This window comes from Tribolium madens, unplaced genomic scaffold (assembly GCF_015345945.1).
Source record: "Tribolium madens isolate multiple individuals breed KSU strain unplaced genomic scaffold, Tmad_KSU_1.1 Scaffold_96;HRSCAF=242;Tcas5.2_LG5, whole genome shotgun sequence".
In the NCBI taxonomy this organism is placed as follows: Eukaryota; Metazoa; Arthropoda; class Insecta; order Coleoptera; family Tenebrionidae; genus Tribolium; species Tribolium madens.
Genome location: NW_025401068.1, coordinates 9,898,833 through 9,919,878, shown reverse-complemented (window position 1 = coordinate 9,919,878; position 21,046 = coordinate 9,898,833). Strand labels below are relative to the sequence as shown.

The 21,046-nt window shown below is 32.2% G+C and overlaps 1 protein-coding gene across 1 annotated transcript in view; it reads left to right on the top strand.

Moving 5' to 3' along the window:
• Nucleotides 1–21,046, top strand: part of LOC123013062 (zinc finger protein ush) — a 94,314-nt gene that overhangs the window by 35,673 nt on the left and 37,595 nt on the right. The window lies entirely within an intron of this gene.

The following is a 21,046-nucleotide window of genomic DNA, read 5'->3' as shown; positions in this document are numbered from 1 at the left end:
AAGGTGCCATGATAAAACCGTATCGAATATAATAAATTCTAATTTATTCAAAAAACTGTTCAGAGTGCATGCGCAAACCCGCATTCTCTTACCATCGTTATCTCTCGCTGCATTTTTGCATTCAGGAAAATTTTCTTCCGATAGCGGATTTCAGCAAATTCTTTTTAGATTATTATTACCAGCACCCAACTCTTTTAGTCTCTGTAGTTTTTTTATCAACAATAAGAATTCTCATTTTTCTACCTTTAACCGATAGAAAAGGTTAAACAGCTGCATTCCGTTAAATTAATGATAAAGATAAAATGTTTACGTTTCATTGAATCGTGATATTACACCAGCAATTAGCCCATATACGGAGTGTTTCAAACGTATTCACACTTCAATTTTCTTAATTTTTCTCTATGAGTAACCGCAATTTTTGAATTTTTGCAAAGTTATAGAAGTAATTCAGTAAAAACTTATGATTTATTCATATTACATAGATTATTACTGAGGTTAAAAAAATTTGTAGGATGTCATAAGTTTTTCCAATTTCGTTAAGTATGCCTAACAGCCGTGAAAAGTTATCTAAATCAGTCAACATCTACCTAAAAATGGCATCGTATTTGTGGCATTTAGGATACGTTTAAACAATTTTCTATGATTGTGTGCGATAAAATTTTTCTAGTGCTTGTATTACATGGCAGAAACACAAATGTGATGATTGGTATTCGGGTTGTCAACATGTGGGTAATGTTACCAAAAAATTCTTTAAATGAGTCGGTTATCTCAATGTACATCGAAATACCAAATGTTAGATTTTTGCATATTTTTATGTCAAGTTCTTTTACAAAGTAGATATGGCTGTTGTTTATTGATAGATATTGCGTAAGGTGTCGTGGTTACTTGTATTTAGTTTCTACCACCAACAGGTAATTTACTGTGTTCTAATTATAATTAATTAATTACACCTTAATTTTTTCTTGAACGTTATTAACTCTGCCTAGATTAAAAAAAAAACACACATTGTATTGATATATTTTTGAACATGTATTATAAATATGCATTTGTAAAATTAATAAAATGATAAATTGTTTTTGGCTATGATATGGTAAAGTGACAGAACAACCCCCTATTTGTCACACTAATGTGACGAGTTGAAAAATGCGACCTCAACTCATATTTATACCTCCACGTTGAACGACCGTGATAATTAAATTTAAACGACCGTAAGCATTGAGTTATAAAACTAATTTACAAGCAAGCTAAATGAAGGAATATAAATGATTATTTTAATTAATTAAAAAGTGTAATTCCATCTTATCGCTGTGATATCAAGATTAATTGCATTTGTGGGATAGAAAAACTGTTTATTATACTCGTTATGCAAATTGTGTGAAGTATATGACGGAATGGATATTTCTATTTAAGGATTCTATTGCACTATTGTCCTTTGTTGCATGGAAAAATGATGAAAACTTTTCAGAAGAATCAGCGACTCCTCATGTGCAATATTTTAATGTAGCAATCGGAGATAACGGAACTGATGTGTGATGCATTGAAAGTTTTACTTCTGAAGCAAAAATGTTGTAAAGGTCAGTTAGGTACAGGGTCCAATTTTGCAATATCTGTTTACTGCTTTTGTCAACATTATTATTCCAAGTGTAGCGTTAGTGTTATAAAATCTGTAATATTTCAAATGAACAATGCAGTAGGTGGACCACTGTCAGAAATTGATCGATTAGCACCTACTATATCTCAGCATTTTGTTATTTTCTTTGTAATAGAAATTTTAACACATGCCACTACACGATCAATTTATTTATAACTACGAGTATATTTTTTTATTTAAATTTTAGAAAGTATGTTTTTATCAGATTATAAAAATTTTCTAGGCAAATGTTAATTAAAAAAAATATGTTTCCAGTAATTTGCCTTTTATAAATAAATGTATTTATCATTGCGCTTGTAAAAAAACAATTTGGTAATTTTCTGTATGCCTACATTTTTGAAACATGAACAACTCCGTAGATATTTTAACTATATTTATTTAACTACATTTTTAAGTAAAGTAAATGTAAGGGAAAATAACAAAAATGTAAATTGTATCATCACTGTTAGTTGACTCTTATTAAAATTCCGATAACCTTTATAAATCTATAATTAAATAAGGGAAAACATTCTAAATTATAAGAATTAGGTATTATAGTATTTACTCTTGGTTTTTTTTTTGTTTAATATGTTTATAAAATTTACATTAACTGTTATTTTAAATTTTTAGTACTATAAAACTGAATACAACTGGGTGTGTCATATTTTTTAACATGATTGTACATAAAATGCGTCTATGTAAAGTGGCATTGCATTTTAAAACTCATGCAGAACAAGCAAGCACGTCTGTCGGTGTCCCAACGGTGTTCGGTAGATTAAACCGACATTTATTTAAATGTGAGTTTGCTTTGAAGTAACATGTAGCATAATCTGAATCTGATTGTTGAATTATGCCATTAGCTATTATCTCACGGTTGCGTAATAAAACGAGTCTGCGGCTCCGGTCCGTTTCCGTTTTGGCCTCGTTATCAACTTGTCGATAATTGGTGGAGATTTTTAGACGATCAAGAAAATAATTACATCATTAAAGTGAAAAATTTTATAAGAATCCTCCTCGGAGACCGTGAGCTATAATAGATTGCTTGATATTCCGGAGCGATAGCACCAACGACCATATGCTTTCGACAAGTTATCGTTACTTACCTGTTACAAACGCATTTTCGTCCACAATCTCGTACATTCAATCCGGAATCTCATTAATAAGCAATAGCATTGTGGAGTATGCGTGACATTGTATGGATATTACTTACCTAAGCTGTAGGGTAAGATTGATAACGATTGATAAAACTCTTTACAGTACCTACGTATATGCGAACGGACCGTTAAAAATGGTAAACAAATATACGACAAGACCTACGATAAAGGAATATTATTATACGAGTTATTTATTCCGCATTGAATGCCACTTCCATGTTGAGTTGCTCTTCGACTTCTTCTACTCTTACTTATCTGATGCTTTTCCGTGGAATTGTTAATTCTAGCGAGTAGTGTAACATTTGGTACACCTAAAGTGTTTGCCCGCTGACAGCTCACCTGGTTGTCCTGCTTATTATTACTTGAGATCTAAAAGATATAGAACAACAGATGCGGGATAAGGGTCGTATCTTTCTGCGTCGCTTAAATACCTGTTCTTAAAGTTAACATCAGTTAAGTGCCTTCGAAAGTGTTTCGTAATTGCTTTTAAGACTTTTAATCGAGAATTTAAGCTGAAACTATGTAACGGGTCCGTTATGTATAATTAAAGTTAACGTGTTATTGTATTACTGCAATATTCAAGCGCCTTTAAGTGGTAGACAACTAAGAAGAAAATTATTAATAGTGCAGCGAAAGCTTTTGCTCATAAATGAGATTTGATTTTGCTAAAAATTTGAGTTTTGTGTCGAATTTGTTTAAAATAAAAAGTTATTAATCATTGAAATATGTACATGTAAAGTCTGTTTTTTTTTTAAAACAGTCTTAACGTCGGCATCACTAGTAAATTCATCCACGGTAATTTTAATAAAGGAAGTTGGCAGTTCCGGTTTTTTGAATTAATTTGAAAACAATGTCATTAAACGTCAACACAAAAAATCGTCTAAGAAAATTTAGAGACGAAACACTAAAAAAAGGAACAAATTTGGTACCGCTAACAGTTTTTCGAAATTTGGAAACGAATAGTTCGCAAGCAGGAAGGTAGAAAAAGGGCCCGTTAGACGCAATTTGTAATGCAGGTTTGCTAAACATTCTTAATTTTTAGCAAAAAATTGACAAGAATACCAAATAAACATGAATGTGAAAGAACCTCGGAAAGAACGCAATTAAATTAGTGTCTTGTGCATCGTTTTTGAGGAACGAGTTGAAAAAGTAACAATTTTGAAACAAAAGCTGAAGAAGAATTTATAAAATGCATCAACTTTGAACTCATTTCAATAAATTACACAAAATTTATTACCAATCATCATAATACCCACTTGTATCTTTTGCTAAATAACTTTTTTCCGTATAAAAATCCTTTTTTTTCAAAGTTTTTGTAGCAAGAATCTCATTTTTGTTCACAACATTATACTTACTTGCGGTGTGTTTCTATCAAAATTATAAGCACTAAATCCTGTCTTTAGACCTTAGATAATGATGTCTATCCTCAGGTATTCATTTATAGCGCTTTCATAGAGCAAACAGGCACACAAGATTCATAAAACTCAAAATTTTGACAACATCTCAATTTGAACACAACCATAATTTTTTAACAAAATTTCTAGGGACAAAAACAAAGATCAAACAAAATTTGTGGCTATGGAGACAAGCTGCTACCAATTTTTTCACCAAAATTTTGACTTGGTAATTTCCATTAAAAAAAAAACAAACTTTATACCTATATGCTATTGTAGATTGTTCACACCTAATAAAAGGGAAGATCAAATTTTCGGGTTTATTCAAACGAATTGTAAATAGAAACATTATGTGCACCCTCATATGTTAATTGCCATTATTTAATTTCCAACCATTCATCTTTGTCAAATTTGTGGGACGATATAAGCTTTGAGAGTTTGAAACTACATGACACGAGATAGCTGGTGCTTTTGTACCGCGTGCAATTATAATGGTCTAGGAAACAGTGTTTTTGATGTTACTGCCGGATCTCGTCTAAAATATGTAGTTATCAGTTTAGAAATAGAAAAGCGTGATGGCGTCGGTAGCGGTACCAGCATCTGATAGTTCTTGGCTTTCCTATCAGGCAGTTTGGCGAGGGTATAACAGATTATTCTCGCCTAGATGGAGATAAACCGGAACGGAGGGTCCGGCCACTGAATGAAGTGCCAAAAGCTCACTTGACCACTCGTTATATAAAATAAACCATTTAAAGTGCCGAGACCAAGAAGGGAGACTTACTTATAAATTCCAATAGTTGACGTAATGGCTGTCGACGGCGTCGCTCTATCAGCAGATGAAAATAAGGGTTGAACGCCGTCGGATGGACTATAAAGAGGATGTGTGACGCCCGGTTTACGTTCTCTATGCTAATATACCCTTTCCTCTATATTCGGGGAACCCCCGGACGCGTATCGTGCATTTGCACACCATTACCTGCCCGATATTAGACCGGGACGATAAGGGATGAAATGACACGCCTTTTCTCTTGACACTTTGCAAATACAAGAAATTTTGCAAGACTAATATCGCTATAAGTTTTGTTACTTAAAGATAAAAACTATGAATAATTTAAAACAAAATGTTTTGATTTGAGACATATATTACTAAGTCTTACAAAAGGGTCACCCACAAAAAAAATCAACTAAATGTTGCCAGATATTAAGTGGCAATTAGCAGTTACTTACTAATTTAATTGAATTTTTTTGTATGTGCCCTTTTAGCGCTTTTTAATAAAAATCTACAAGAGAGGGAGAGAGAGAGAAAGAAAAATATTAATTTTTTTTTGTTTGAAAACTGAAAGTATAAAATAAACAACTGGATAGTAACACTATTTAACAAAAATATTATTTCTCTCACCGTTCAATTTGCTAGATTTGGTATTTGTAGTTTTTTTTTAATTAATAAAAAACTGGGTTGGATATAAAGAACAAATGGATAAGTGAAATAATTACTAACGTTTTTATCTTTTCACTGAACCACTTGAAAACAAACTATAGATTTGAATGCCCGGTGACCTCTCAAGATTCCCCTCTTTTGATTTTTTTGCTTTTGTATTTTCTTACTTCGTTCACTGATTTCAAGTTATTAGAATGAAATTGCAAAAACTTGGAATGTTCCGGAAAAATCAACCACCCAATGAAGTGTGAGGTGGACTTCTTATCTTTCTGCAACGCCAAACAATTCGGGTCTCGTGTTAGTTCCGATTTCAGTAGTGGGAATTAATCTGAGAGATGGTTGATGAAATGTGACCATCACGGATAATGCACTTGAAGAGACCACCGGCCCCTTTCCTCCATAAGGCGACCGAGTTATTGATGAGAAGTCATGTGAACCAGCCTCACTAATCGAGATATCACACTACGCTGCGAGAGGAAAAATTGCTTGGGATGGGCTCACTTTTGCTTAATTCGCGGCTAATAACAATGTTTAATGGTTATCGCACATTGTTATCGCACCGAGAAATTATTATAATTAAGAACGTGTTCGTTTTGGAAATTAAATTTTATTAATGTATTCAGGCAAGTATCTAATATTCGGTAATAATAGTGTGAATTGATTTTTATCTTTTTATTGGTCGAGCTTTATTTGAATTTTGTTTTCGTAAATAAAGTTGGTGAATTATTGATGTTGAAAACGTAAATCTATTGTGGCGTGGGCGTAGAGTTTTTTATGAAAATTTTATCTCGGTTTTACATCACGTTTCTTTTTTTCGATTCATAGATGCTGATGTGTTGTAATCAGGAATATCCCATCGAGGGGCAAAACCCACGTCAATTTTAGTCTAATATAGTGATTTCAAGAACACATTTGAATACATAATGGTGTAATACTTTTTCTGTTGAAATCAAATTTTTTATTTTATTTTTAGCGATCCAGCTGTTAATAAAAGCTATAAATTGCTAGCTAGAATAATATAATTAGATATTAGTAATGACGCATTGTAAATATTGTTGTGTTTATGGCGGGTCTAATTTCCTACTTTTAACAATTTCTGCGAATGTTTGTCTTGTGTTGATTCACATTAAAACATAGGAGATAAATGCATACGAGCAACTTGCTTTCGGAAGAACTCCATTTCACTTTTTTATCAAGTGAAAATTTAGTCACTAGCCTATTTCATAAACTTGTGGCAACGTAGACTATTACTACCTAGTTCTAGTTTCTAGTTTATGAAAATTTTATTCAAACTTCAATTTGTTGTTTCTACTTTTTGTTGTTTTACTATTATTTCAAATTATTTTGTTCGTTGTTTGTTTCTTTTTTATTTGAAATGATTCTTTCAGCTTGCGTGTTGTGTGCGTGTTTGGTTTTTTCTTTTCTAAGCCTATCGTAAAGGTCAAAAAAGTGACGAGTTGCCACGCAAATGAATCCGGCGCGTTCGGCGCGATCTGCTAATTTTGCCACTTGTTGCTCGTCGGTGCGCCCATTTTGTTTATTGACGATGGCTATCTCCACCTAGTAACTGCATTTTTCCCGTGTTCCATGAATTTGTTTTGTGGAAAGTCGCATAAATTCCAGATCGCGGATAGACACGTCTGTGTTCATAAATTGTGATACAACATGTTATCGTTAAGTCCAGCAACATATCGGCATTATAACGTCCATCAGAGTGTGTTTGAATGTAATCGGTAATCTCATCGTATCATGTATCGGTTAGCCTCTTGTCGTCTAGAAACAGACCAGCATCCATTAACATTAGACGAGTAATGGTATCGACGTAAGCCATGTATCATACTCGAATTGATGGTGGCCCCACACCACATCACGCTGGATCTATGTCGATTCAGATTAGCATCCAACATGTGTTCTTAAGTGACGGGTATGGATGCTGCTTGGCACATTGCCATACACAGACTGACGGCCGCAGGCAAATATTAGCAAACGAGAAAACGATAATTAATTGCGCCATCCAGGCCCAATTAAACGCTATATTGGCACAAGCAAAGACTTTACTAACCGTGGGGATATTTTTTTTCCTCATTTTATTACTCATCAGAAAAGCTTTGCTTTTACGAGCAAGCTAAAAGGTAAAAATATCCCGTACAAAAATGCAAATATTCTATTTTGTTTTAATTGAAGTATTTTGGTAGAAAAAGACTTTTAAGTGTAAAATTTGTACTTGCTCTTGCAATTTTAATTGAATGGTAAAGAGACTCTCGAATAAATCTTGGTAGGTCGAGTTTGTTCCGATGGTGAAAAAAATGCGGCCAGAGTAGTCGCGAGACGTGAGGTGGATGGCACCCTTAAGTGTCTGTGCGATTTGAAGATTGCCAAGTATAGAGGTGGCAGGCAATTGATTTCTTATAACGTGGAAGGGACGGGGTATTGAGGGAGGAGGTGGTGGTGTCGGCCGGCTTATCTCCAACTCCCAGATTGAATATATTTCATATGTTTTCATTGAACTGCAGCTGGCTACCGGCGCTATCACTCACCAACACCGACGTCCATTATAAACGCCATCATAACCCCACACCGCCATTTTTAAGATCGCTAAATCCACACACTTGTATCACGACCGCACTTACAAGTTACAGTACTTTATTTCACAAATTCATTGTTTAATTATGTAACTGTACCTACTAAATTTTTTGGCGTCTTATTTCATTGCCAATAGAATTTTTTATAACTATTGTCAAAATTTAAAAATGCTTGTTTTAAATGTTACTTTTCATTAAATGCAAATGAGCATAAAACACACATTTAAGGAGCAGTGGAGGTAATAATTCAAGAGGATGAAGTTTATACACGAGCCAACGCCGAGTGTATAAATTCTTCGAGTGAATTACAGCCATTATGTGCGAGTAAAATACTTACGACATTTTATCTACGGTTTTTTCTAATAAAACAATTATTTTAATGACAGATCTGTCAGTTATGATATTCAATATAGTTACTTATAATAAGTGATGGGTGTAACGTTGGCAACCAACATCACAATGTCCACCAATAATGACAGATCTGTTATTTATGATAAGTTACTCGTGACTTATGACTTGTGAGTCATAAGTCACGAGTAACTTATCATTAATAACAGATCTGTCATTATTGGGACTCTTTTGAGTGACTTATGAATTACTCGTGTAATGTATGAGTAGCATAATATACCTAGTTCCGTAAATCCTAAAAAACGTATTATTTAATGGTCGTAGATAAAAATAATACTACCTTCATATGTTATTGTTGTCTGAAAGTACATTATAGGCAGTCACAAGATAATGACTTTCAAAGATTCTAGGTACTTTAAAAAAATATATAAAGACTATAACCAGTAAAACAAAACAATTTCAAAGCGGTAAACATTAGTAAAATAAAAAAGCAAATCCCCTTAAGATTTTCTTTATAATCTGTGCGGTATAAATCTTGAGGAATAGGAAAATAAATCAAGATTCCAGTTAGTTGGTGTAGATATTTTTAATAAAACTGATCGTAAATTAAACAAATTCACAATATCTCCGTCAACAATAATAAAAACAGCCATTATTCGTAGGAGCTCAAGGCGACTGCATATCAGCACAATGGCTTTGTTGTGTTCGTTGTGATAAGGAATCTGCGCTGATAAGAAGCGAACGGTCGTGTTGCGATAACCGTTTCAAAATGGAATATTCGTGCTATTCGTATGTTGTCTTATCGAGCGATATCGCCTCCCCAATGACAGACCGTTCGGGCCCTTATCACTACGGATAACGCTTTGCGATTAAAAATGTTGCTCGATCCAACCAGCCGCTAATGGTTTGGTACTTGTTTTGTAAAAAGCTAAATATAAACCGACATTTTTATTTATACACAACCAAACTAACATGTTATTTCAATTATTTTCTATCTTAACAACATTTTTATGGCAACTGAATGCGATGGGCATTTATTCACTTTTATCATATCAGAGCGCAATTTAATGTGGATGTTTCTAATAAAATCTGAGCAATTATCAAATAAGAATATAGTGTGTGTTCATTAACCTATCATTAAAAATTATGTACATCAAGGTTAAATTTTCTGATTGCAACAATAAAACACTATACGGATTTAAAATTTTATTTTATTTATTTAAATTGGATTAATAATATTTTTGTACTATTGCATCATTGCTTAAATTATTTTTTATTTTAAAATAGCCATTCAAAGATTGATAATACCAGGTCTACAGTCTAGAAGTCAATAACTTCTCTAGAATCTTATTTATAATTTTATTTATCTAACCTTCAAAATTGTGAATATCATCAAGAATCAATAGTTTTATTGTTTTGTGATTGATTACAGATGAACAATGCTTGTAGATATAATAATACTCCTACTTAGTATTAAAACCCACGATAATTTAATACACTTTGTAAGTCATATAAGTTTTATTTGCGATACTTTTTAACAATCAAAAACATAAATATCAAACGGATGTAACATCGTAAGTAACGTAGTTGTTGGTTATCACTTATCAGTAGCTATTATCTTATCATTAGTCAACTTTTAGTTTGGTAATGGCGTTGATAACATTAATGAAAAAAATTGTTGGTTGTCTAGTCATTCTTAACTGTAACTTGTCCTATTTTTTATTTTTAAAATAATGTTTCTGTAAAACAATTTTTAATTAAACTGTAGTATAAAATTTGTTTGTGTTGTGCCAAAGTACCGTTTCTTCTGCTGAATTTGACAATGAAAAAAAGAATACCTCAGTACTTTAGTAATATTAATTTTTTTTTCACACTAATTTTTCCACTCGTACTAGACAAAAGTTAAAAAAGTGTTCAGCATAAACCAAATCAATTGTTTCTTTCTGCTGGTTTTTTGACAGACCACAGCATGTCTTTTTTTTCTTCACATAGAGAAAATTTTAATATCAAAAAAGACCACGAAACCTATATTTAATGAAAAAAATTATAAATTTAAAAATTGTGGACAAACACCAGAATTTAGTGGAATTTTATTTGCTTATTTATTACTTCTATTTATTTTGGTTATTTGATTTTTAATTTTATAGTAAATTTTTGTTTCTTGATTATTTTGGTTACTTAGTTTATAATTATGAATGGGTTGGAATTAAAATCATTTAAAATAAACAGCGTAAATTTTATTTATGTAATATCTGTCAATTACAACTAAAAAAAATTGTAATAAACTTCAGAGATCAGGAAATCATCGAAATAACGCTTTAAAAATAGAATGGAAAAATTTTCCGTCACTTATGTTACAAAGTTTAAATATATAAGATAAATACTTAAAAGTATATCTTTACAAATACTTGCGATAACATCAGAATATGGATCCACAAGTTTTGAGTAATTAATCTCTGCTCATCATGTTTACTTTGTACCAACTGGATAACGACAAGATTTCATCATAGACCGGAGAGTATAAACATTTTTAAAATAAATGTCAGGCTTTTGTTTTATAACTTATATTTCGGAATAACATAAAATGTGTTAGTAGTATAATGTAATACAACAAAAATGTATTGCCATGTGTGTTCGGTTATCGGTAGATCTTTAATTTTGCTTATCTGGATCGGTATCCGGTATGTCGACCCGACCCGACCCGTTATCATTACATACATATAGATCTTTACTCGATTAAAATGAATTACACATAAAACTCTAATGACAAAACTAGATATGTACTCGTATTATGCATTGTTGGAAAAATTCTGGCCCAATCAGTGTTTTCTAATCTCCCGTCTGGTTTCACTGTTAAAGGAACCATTAATTAACTGTTTTAATTAAGGAAGAAAAATCATTTTGTGATAATGTTAATTGGAAAAATATGTACATTGATATCCCACAATTCGTTCAGTTTTGTGTTATGGGGAAAAGTGATGAGTTGCAATTTTCTTGAAAAAATAAGTTTTTTGTAGATACGATCTTATAATTTACGGTCATGCTGTTTATCTCCGGTTCTATGAAGTAGTTCGGTTATCTTACGGTGAAATCTTGTGTCTTGTTTAATTATAAAAAGCGTTATTACAGTAGCGAAAACAACTCTAACTCCATTATCTCCAACGAATGTTCACAAGATTTACCTTCAAACGGATTTTACGCCGGTTGTTACAGTTGTCGTAATACAATATTTCGTACATCTTACATGCAACACAGTATACTCGAAAAAAATTCTTCGACTCATATTACCATTTTTATAACACTATATTTTCTGTTTATTAAACGTAGTTTTACATTCAATGTAATTTTTATGCAAAATGATGACAATGTAAAGTTTTTATTGCTTCTATCAAGTATTCTATTTATTTTTATTTATTTCTATTTATATTTTTTAGTGTATTTGAATATTTTAGTTTTTGTGTTTTATTAATTTTATTCAACAATTATTTATTGAAAAAAGAGTTGTTTTAATGTTGACCGGCGCATCCACCAAAATTAAACCTCGGCAGAGTTTTCTGAATGACAGCAGATTATTACAACTTATAAATGATTAATGTATGTATTTTTTAATTACTTGTATTTGTTTAAGCATTAAATAAAAATACACTTTATTAATTATTATTACAAATAATACAAAGTATACTTATTTATTTTATTTTATGTAGTTATCTAGTTTTTCAAATTCTGAGTTATAACGGAAAATCATTGTGAAATGAAATGAAAGTGAAAAAAGAAAACAGTGAACGCTGATTAGTTGTGCAACTTGGTTTTTGTAAAAAGAATCTAGCACTATTTTTTTTCAAATGAAGGTATACCCTTATTAGGTTTTTGTTGTCATTATCACAATGGATTTTTATGAAGAAGTAGACTAATTAGTAAGAGTAAATTATATTTTTAAATCTTAGAATTAAACTACAACAAACACAAAATATTGTATTCGATTGTAATTTCTATTTACATATTGTAATTTTTATTTAGATAGACATATGAAAGCGGAAATTTGTTATTCATAGGAGTGACATTTGGAAAAATTTCATGGAAACGTGAAAACGATAACAAAAACTTAAAAACTAGTTAATACTACTTTTAAGTTTAAGTAGAAAGTGGCAATAAACTAACTACATTTTTTAAGGTCATATTGCTCATAAATAATTACTTTTTGTATAAAAAATGAATCTTTGTGCTAAGGGCACCTTAATGGTTAAGAGAACCTTGTATCTGCATTGCCATTTGGTGTTAAAATACAAAATACAAGAAATCAATTTATTTGATTCTTGATTTGATTCAATTTGATTTTTAAGTCGTAAAACTGAACAACGAAATTGAATAAAAAACTACAACTTACGAGTTTATGATCTATAGATTCCGAAAAAAATTTCTAAAGAAGTTATCTATTTTTAAGACCCTTTATACCATAATTATTGATAATGTGACTGCGATATTTCACTCATCACTGCACATAGTTCAAGAGTATAATTTTAATTTGGTCATTAACAAGATGAACAACAAAAACATAACTTGCGTTTTAAATTTTGGTATAAAACCAACCACATTTCGCTTTTTACAAGCAAAAGAATATTTTGTCCCAACAACAAATTTTCCAATTGATTGTTTAGTCCTTCGTGTTCCATTCTATAGTGTTAGGACGCAACAGGTGATTTCGCACCATTTTCTCCCTTCTCCTCTACACTGACAGAGGGTCGTACACGAGGCCGGTCCCTTTTGATCGCCGCGTTTTTGAAAGCAGATACGAACTCGCAACGGGGTTAGATAGTTGCTAAAGAACTGTTCGTTGAGTTGCTTTGCAGTGGCATAAATGGTGATTTACATGGGTAAGTGCAAAAACATTCTAGTATTTTAAAGCATGCATTGATGAATCTGACTTTCAAATAAATAATAATCTTGGAAATAAAATACTTTCTGTGAAACTAGATTGTCTTGGCGCCTATGCGGTCATCCTCTTGTCATTCTGATTAGCATTCCAGTCATCCTTCTTACACATCATTTCCTCGCGTTATTCTGCAATGTTCGCACCGCTAAACATCGGCATCGGGGGACCAACTCTGTGTTGCTTGTGCCGGATATGTACTTATCCTAATTTAAATCAAGAATTGTTCTTCGCGCAAAATACAAAACTATGTAAGGGCGTTCAACTAAAAAGATAAACTAAATTTAAAGTCTATTATTAAATTAGTACGAATGCAATCGTAACTAGAACCAGACGTGTCGTTGCAAACTAAGATAAGACACGGATTATGATATGTTTGGAAATTGTTACATCTAATGGTTGTGACGAAAGCTATACTCGTAAATGTAAATCTGCTGCAGTATAGGCTGCTTGTTTTAACCAATATTATGTCTAAACTTGTAGATAAAGTGCATTGATATAAATCTCACAATCTTAATTCATATAAGAGAGAGAACTAGATCAAATACTTACAATTTCATAATTTATTTACATTTAATCAATAATAATAATCAGTGTAGATGAAAGTGGATGATTGTGCTACTTAAATAAATATTTGTTTGTCGACAACGCGGTTAATTCTTACCTACATACATTTATGCCAAGTAGATTTAAAAATTTTCTTGTTTTTAATATTCATCAAAAATAAAATCCAACTTCGTTGTTCAATTTTTTTACAGTTTTAATTTTATAATTCTTCCGATGTAATGAATGTATGTGACTCGAATAAGATCTTATTTTTTAAAGTAATTGTTTTTTTTTATGTTTTACTACAAGTACTAAAATAGTATTTTTTACAAATGTACTCGTAGGTGTTTGCATTGCAATAAATATATTTCAAGTACATTTTAATTGATGCTGATGTTGTTTTCATATGTATTCATATATTCACTATCACATCTTAATTATTTCTCACATAATTTTACATTTATTATAATAATTAAATACGAATATTTGGTTTCGTTTTAAGTGTAATATGATGGCGGTGATGCACTAAAAAAACGACGTTTTTCTATGTAGAAGTTGCTAAAAAATTGTGGAAAATCTTGAAAGTTTGTAAAATTCAATTTTGAAGTGGTGTTGAAGATCAAGTTTCTTGGACTCGAATTTTCTTGGAAAGTTCTCGCAAAATTTGAAGAATTGCAGGAGACTCGCCAAAACCAAATAATTATCCCGTGGAACAAGTCGTGGCGTTTTACATGGCAACGAAGCTGATTCTAGATATACACACATTGCAGCAGACAATACACTGGTGAAGATGGTAGGAGAAGATATGGCACCAGCGCACCGGTACCGGCTGCGCGGCTGTGTTGGAAGAAGATGGTCCCGATAAGATGACAGAAAGGTGATAAGGACTCGGTGCGATTCGAGATATCGCGAAATGGGATGAGATTTTATCAGATGATGACGATGGCATGGCGGACTGTCTACTCGGAGCGAGTCGAAGCATCGGACGTCGAAAACGACACGCTTCCACGTTCCAGGTGACGCTTTCTGAATTCGATGATGATTCCAGTAAAAAAGACAATTTAAACGTAGGTACTTTGCTGATTACGCAAACACATGTCCAATGTTAATCAAGGGAAATATTGAACCACAAATATAATCATTTTTCATATTTGGCAAAGCTTGTTGATTCGTGATAATCTGGAGTCGTATCGGAGGGGTGAATTACGGCTGCAATATGGTGTGAAATTGCAACCACTGCACATATTAAAATTACCTTTTTGAGGATTAGTTTTTTATTTTTAATATATTAATCTTAAAACATTAGACAAGCCTGAGGAGTGTATTTCACTCATTTATTGCGAAACGGAAATATTTTATTATTTAATACATATTTTTATTTGCTGTTAAATACATGATATTTAGGTACTTACTTTTTTATTTTTTATTTTAATTTATGTATTTTTGTTAGGAAATAAAAATGTATATCTCTCATACTTCGATTCGAAACGTAATTTTTACTACTCATACAATTGAAGAAAACTTAACATCTTTGGAAATGGACTTTGTAAGTTTATAAAAGTATTCTAAAGGAAATAAATCGTCATAATTTGAATATTTGTTCTTTATTTTATCCGGGTTTTATTTTGTTTTCTTGATTTAAAGAAGTGTGAATGAATCAAAGTCTATAACAACTTGAGAATTGAATACCTTGACTTCAAATATTGACATATTAACTGAAAATGTTTTTCTTTTAATAATAGAGTAACAAATTTTAAAATTTGAGGTCACATATTTTTATTTAGTTGTGTATCGGTTAGATCGCTCTAGATAACCAAAATATATATTTTTATCTTAAAAGCCATTTCAAGCATAAACCAAGTAATAAGTTTAGAATTTTTAAGTCGTTCGTTATCTCACGTCATCAAGAGTGTTTTTGGTAAATGTATTCGTAAATCTGCCTTTCACCTAGGGTAAAAATTAATTTTGACATTTTAGACCTCCATTTTATTTTTGACTTTATACAAAATGTAAAATCTGCTTACGACCATTCACGTTTCTAACAGGCATAAAACCGGGCATAAAATATTTGTTGGCTTCATAAGGAAGCATTAATTAATTGGAGAAGAAGACATAATAATATGAGGATTTCAAGCGCATAATTCTTCCCCGCCATTAATAATAATTATTGTTAATATAGTTATTAAATGTACCTGGCGTTTAGTTTCACACCTCCTCTGGCTCTGATAATGGATTGTTGTGTTATTAGGTGCTAGTATGATTTATGCGTTGTGTTTTATGAAAAATTCAAGTTCCCCGTCGAGACGATAGGATCGGGCCTGGGCTGGCCAAGCTAGTTAAGGCGATAAGATCGGCTCTATAGAGGCCAAATAGCCCGATTCGTTGGCCGATAAGAGCTGGTGCTGGGTCGCGGAATGGGGAGGGGTGCGCCGGGGGTACGTCAGCGATGCATGCTGCTGATAAGGGCCGGCCCGAGCCTTATCATTGCTCATCAATCAGCCAGTAACTGATAAACAAACTCTGCTTGAACGCTGGGGGACCGCTTATCGGCCTCGACGGTTTCAATCTATAAAGTCTGCAGGCACCACCCCGGTACCCGCCCACCCTTCTTTCGCCCACATTCGATTTTAATTAAAAATAAAAAATTACGTTAGGAATGAAATCGAGACCTTGGGAGATTTTTGGCCGACACAATGCCGATTCGGATCGAGGGGACGGCGTTAATAAATTCACGTTTTTTCCAACTTTGATTCCAAATATCTGAGTCACAATTTCTTCCAAAGCAAAACAAAATTTCGCCCAGGCACTGTTTTACCTTATTTTCATTTTTTATAGTCTTATTTTACTTTTTAATTAATACACACATTTTTACCCTGTATACATTTAATGCACTGCTTTATGCTATGCGAGTCGCAAGTTAGCGCAAACGCTACCTGTTGGTCTTTTTCATTATATATTCTTCAAAAAGATTCATTATTTTGTTGTTTTAACTAAGTGGAACTGGAAGAATTTGGAAAATGAAAACAATTTTTTTAATTGATAAGAAGGTTTGTTCTAACTACAGTTCTAAATCATTCCAAACTGCACTAAGTCTGCGCAATACAAGTTAAGCGTTTCAAAAATTAAATTTGAACTAGCCTTTCTAAGGGAATAAACAAAGTAATATTTTTTAATAAGAAATTAAACATTAAATATATATGATGTGTGATGTAGACTTAATATAAAGAAAAGTTTTTAAACAAAGATTTTTTTTTCTAATACCTAAAGCAACACTTTAACTTTCAGTTTGAAGTTAAGTTAGTTTTGGTTTTATTCTCTAATGAATAAAGTAAATTAAGAATTCCTACTATAGACACTGCAACAGCGACTGTATTTTCGTTCAGTTTTATTGAAATGAACGTCAGTTTATGTATTTAATAGATTTTTTGGACTATTTTTTCTATTCTATTATTTGAAGAGAATTGAATCTAAGAAATGAATGAAAATCTTAATTTTATATTTTAAACTTTGCCTTCTCATTATCTTCTTATTCTTTACAGACAAGATCTCTGCTTTATCCATTTAGCTGTTTGTATTATTGGATATATTTTTGTTTTATATTATTCATCTTTACCGAAGACTGATGTTATAATATACGAGAAATACATTCATCTCGGCTGTACAAGAAGAACCAATTAACATTTAGTTGGTCTGATAAGAAATTTTTTGTCGTTCTTCATTACTATAAGTGTTTTCAGTTCGCTTCTGTTTTGTTTTAACTTCTTTTATTTTCGATATAATAAGTTGCTTGTTTTGATTCTCTACAATTAAACAGATGATATCTGGTCAATGTTTCAAACTGTAAAATACTTGGACTCTTCTTGGGCTGTAATATTATTGATTAATATCTTGGTCTGTCTGGAAGCCAGACTTGAGTACTTATTTTTTCATGTCTGTAGTTAACTCTTGACTAAAATGATCATTTCTCAATTGTTTATGATACTTTTGTACTTGTTTTTTAGTAAATCTTCAATTACATCACATTTAGAAATTTTTATTATCTTTGACTTCTAATTGTATTTTTATCAAAAATCGGTAATCTGACTCTGCCATCTATAAAAACTGATATTTATAACGCGATATATGCCCACGGCGTGCTTGTATACGTCTTTCGATATCAAGTTACTGAAGAAAAGTATGAGATTTCAATCATAGATAATGCGACTGTCATTACGAGTCGGTACATCAGTCCTTTCTTTGTTATTATGTGAACACTTTATGGCAGGATAATTTAATTGATGGGACCTCCTTTAAGAAAAATCATGAATTTAATTAGTATAGGGAGAGATGAGTCAGCTGAAAATAATTTAATCGTATCAACGCCGAGCAAGTCTTCGTCTTAAGTAATTTTTTATGGTGTGGAGACACTATCACAAATTCTTATCACCTAGAATATAAACAACACTGATATAATTATTCATTAAGGTGACATTTGGAATTCCACCTAATACAAGGCGAACCTTGAAAGGCGATTATCGCTGCATCTGTGTATAAATAGACCAGACTAAGACCACTCTTATCAAACTGGCTGCTGATGGCCAAAGAGTGATTTTTGAATGCACCACGTCTTGCCGATATCCACCTTTAATGGACACAGATAGTGATCAGAAATGAGGGAGGAGACGGTTTTCTTGACATTTCAGTCAGACAACGAGTACGACGAAGTCTATACGATGGAACAGTGAAAGTAAACGCAATGGATAAGATGCAAGAATTGTTGTTTAATGACCATTTAAAGTTGCGAAACGATTATTGGTGCTTTGTTGCTTTGTCACGGTATAATAATTATTTTAATAGCTCGAGTTTCAAATAAAGTTGCCAAAGATCGTATTTTTGGTTACTCTCAAAGCTAACAAGCTAAAAATACGTATGTATTATCAAATTCTGTATTAAAAATTTGAGAGGTGTACAAGCTTTAGCAGACCGCAATTTTTCTTCGTATGAAATGTGAATTATGTATAGTTCTTCTAGAAATAAGTGAAAACAGAGTCAATTGCTTTATGGATGAAATTATCTTTGGTAAACCCACAGACGGCTACCGGCGGTTTTAACCCTCAATAAAAATATCTCCGAACTTAGCCAGTTGGGCTGGTTTCCAGGGCCGTATTCACTTTTTTAAATAATAGTTTTCTCGACTCGAACAGTTTCCTGAGTCCGCCTCTGCTTGCAAGAAAACGCAACATTTTGACCTGCTGCAACGGGTTTTTAACAGTTTATGAATTGATACCCAGCTCTTAGGGTGCAATAAAGCAATTGATCTGTTCTCACTTATTTCTAGAAGAACTATACTGCTGATTAAGATAAATACAGTTTAGTTTTGCCAGTTTTTTTCGTATTTTTAAGTGTGGTGAAGTGAATATTTGCAATTGTTCAGTTTCTTCAATCGACACGGGGCGAGAACGGCCAGTTTTATTGTTCGACCTCGAATCGGTATTGCACGATCAGGCAGCATAACAAGAGCGATATGCCTGTAATCTGATTAGCGGTGATAAATTACCCGGGCCGCTGTTAATAGATATCTTTGCAGACTCACGACGTCGAAACCGCCCACATTCACTATTAAACGCCCCAAGACACCGTACTCCTTCGCGACTTATCTCAATATCTTCAAAAATACGCTCAATTTATTTTAGGATAACATTGTTTAAAGTTCAGAGGTGATGCAACGTAGATATCCCGAGTCTTACTTGCCGGTTTCAGCATCGTATACTTTCATGTTAAGTAATTATACGTCACCTCTTGAGGTGGCCGCCCGCCGTCAGCAGGATTTAATTTGGCTCGAATTCCACCCTAATTGGTGTTATTATTGTTTGCACTTTCAGTTTTCCACTTTTATCCAAAAATTTTATTGTTTTCTTTTCTTTTTTTTTTTTTCTCTGAACGTCTGTCTCATGCACTTTCTTTCATTCTTCTTTTCTAAATTATTTTTCTAATTAAATACGATTTAGATTAGAGCTTATTACTACAGTGTTTCTTTATTTCTCAGTAGTTTTTTAACTTTTTTTGGTGTTGCATTATTATTTCTAGAGTCTCTTCTGTACATTTTCTTCCAGTGTCCCATTTGGTGTAGGTATTAAATCGTAGAGTGAATTGATTAACAAATCAATAAAACGTTCATATGTATCGTCGAAGAGCTCGAACATTGTAAGCTGGAGCTAAGTATTATCCGAGAGGGTGAACAAAAGGTAATAATGCTGGTGAGCTTTTTGCGGTGCAGATTTCGAAAGCGGCTAGGGCTGAATCCTGTAGATGAACGACTGGAGATTACATTATATTCCCGATTTATCTATTATTTCCAGCACCAGTGCATTTTCAGCCTGTGGTATTGTTAGTCTTTCTCACCCGCCTATTGTTTCAATGTAAATCATATTTTAATTTACTGATATATACACCTGTTCCCTTCGTCTCGCAATATTCATTCAAGAGACGCAACTATTGTTCGATTCTATTTCTTTTTCTTGTTGCCAACAGATAGCGCAAAATTTCATAATTCTTATGGTTTTTCACGTTTATTGCAGTTTATGTATCATAGTAATCTTATCCAAGAAAATTTCGTCACAAAGTTTCCCCATGTGCAATTTTACTATTTATTCTTTATCTGTTTGCAGACAAAATATTTAATAAATAAACTTGCTTTACCAATGCTATCTATATCTTTACGTTGTCCAAGATTATCGCAAAAAATGTGCTATTATTCGATTTGTTGAAAATGGAATACACGTTTAAGACACTTTAGAACAACCTATTGTTAGTGAATATAACATAGAAATAATAATTTTAACTTAGTTTTAATTTTTGTACATAATCTTCAAGCGATATCTGATAAAGATCGCAGATTAATCATGTGAAAACATTTAAAAAACTGAGTATTAGGAAGTTTTAAGTTAGATCATGATAACAATCCAATTAAACGAACTTATATTTAACAAAATGATCAAAGATTTCTCTTTCTTATCAGATCTTAATTATGATCATTGTAATACGAATA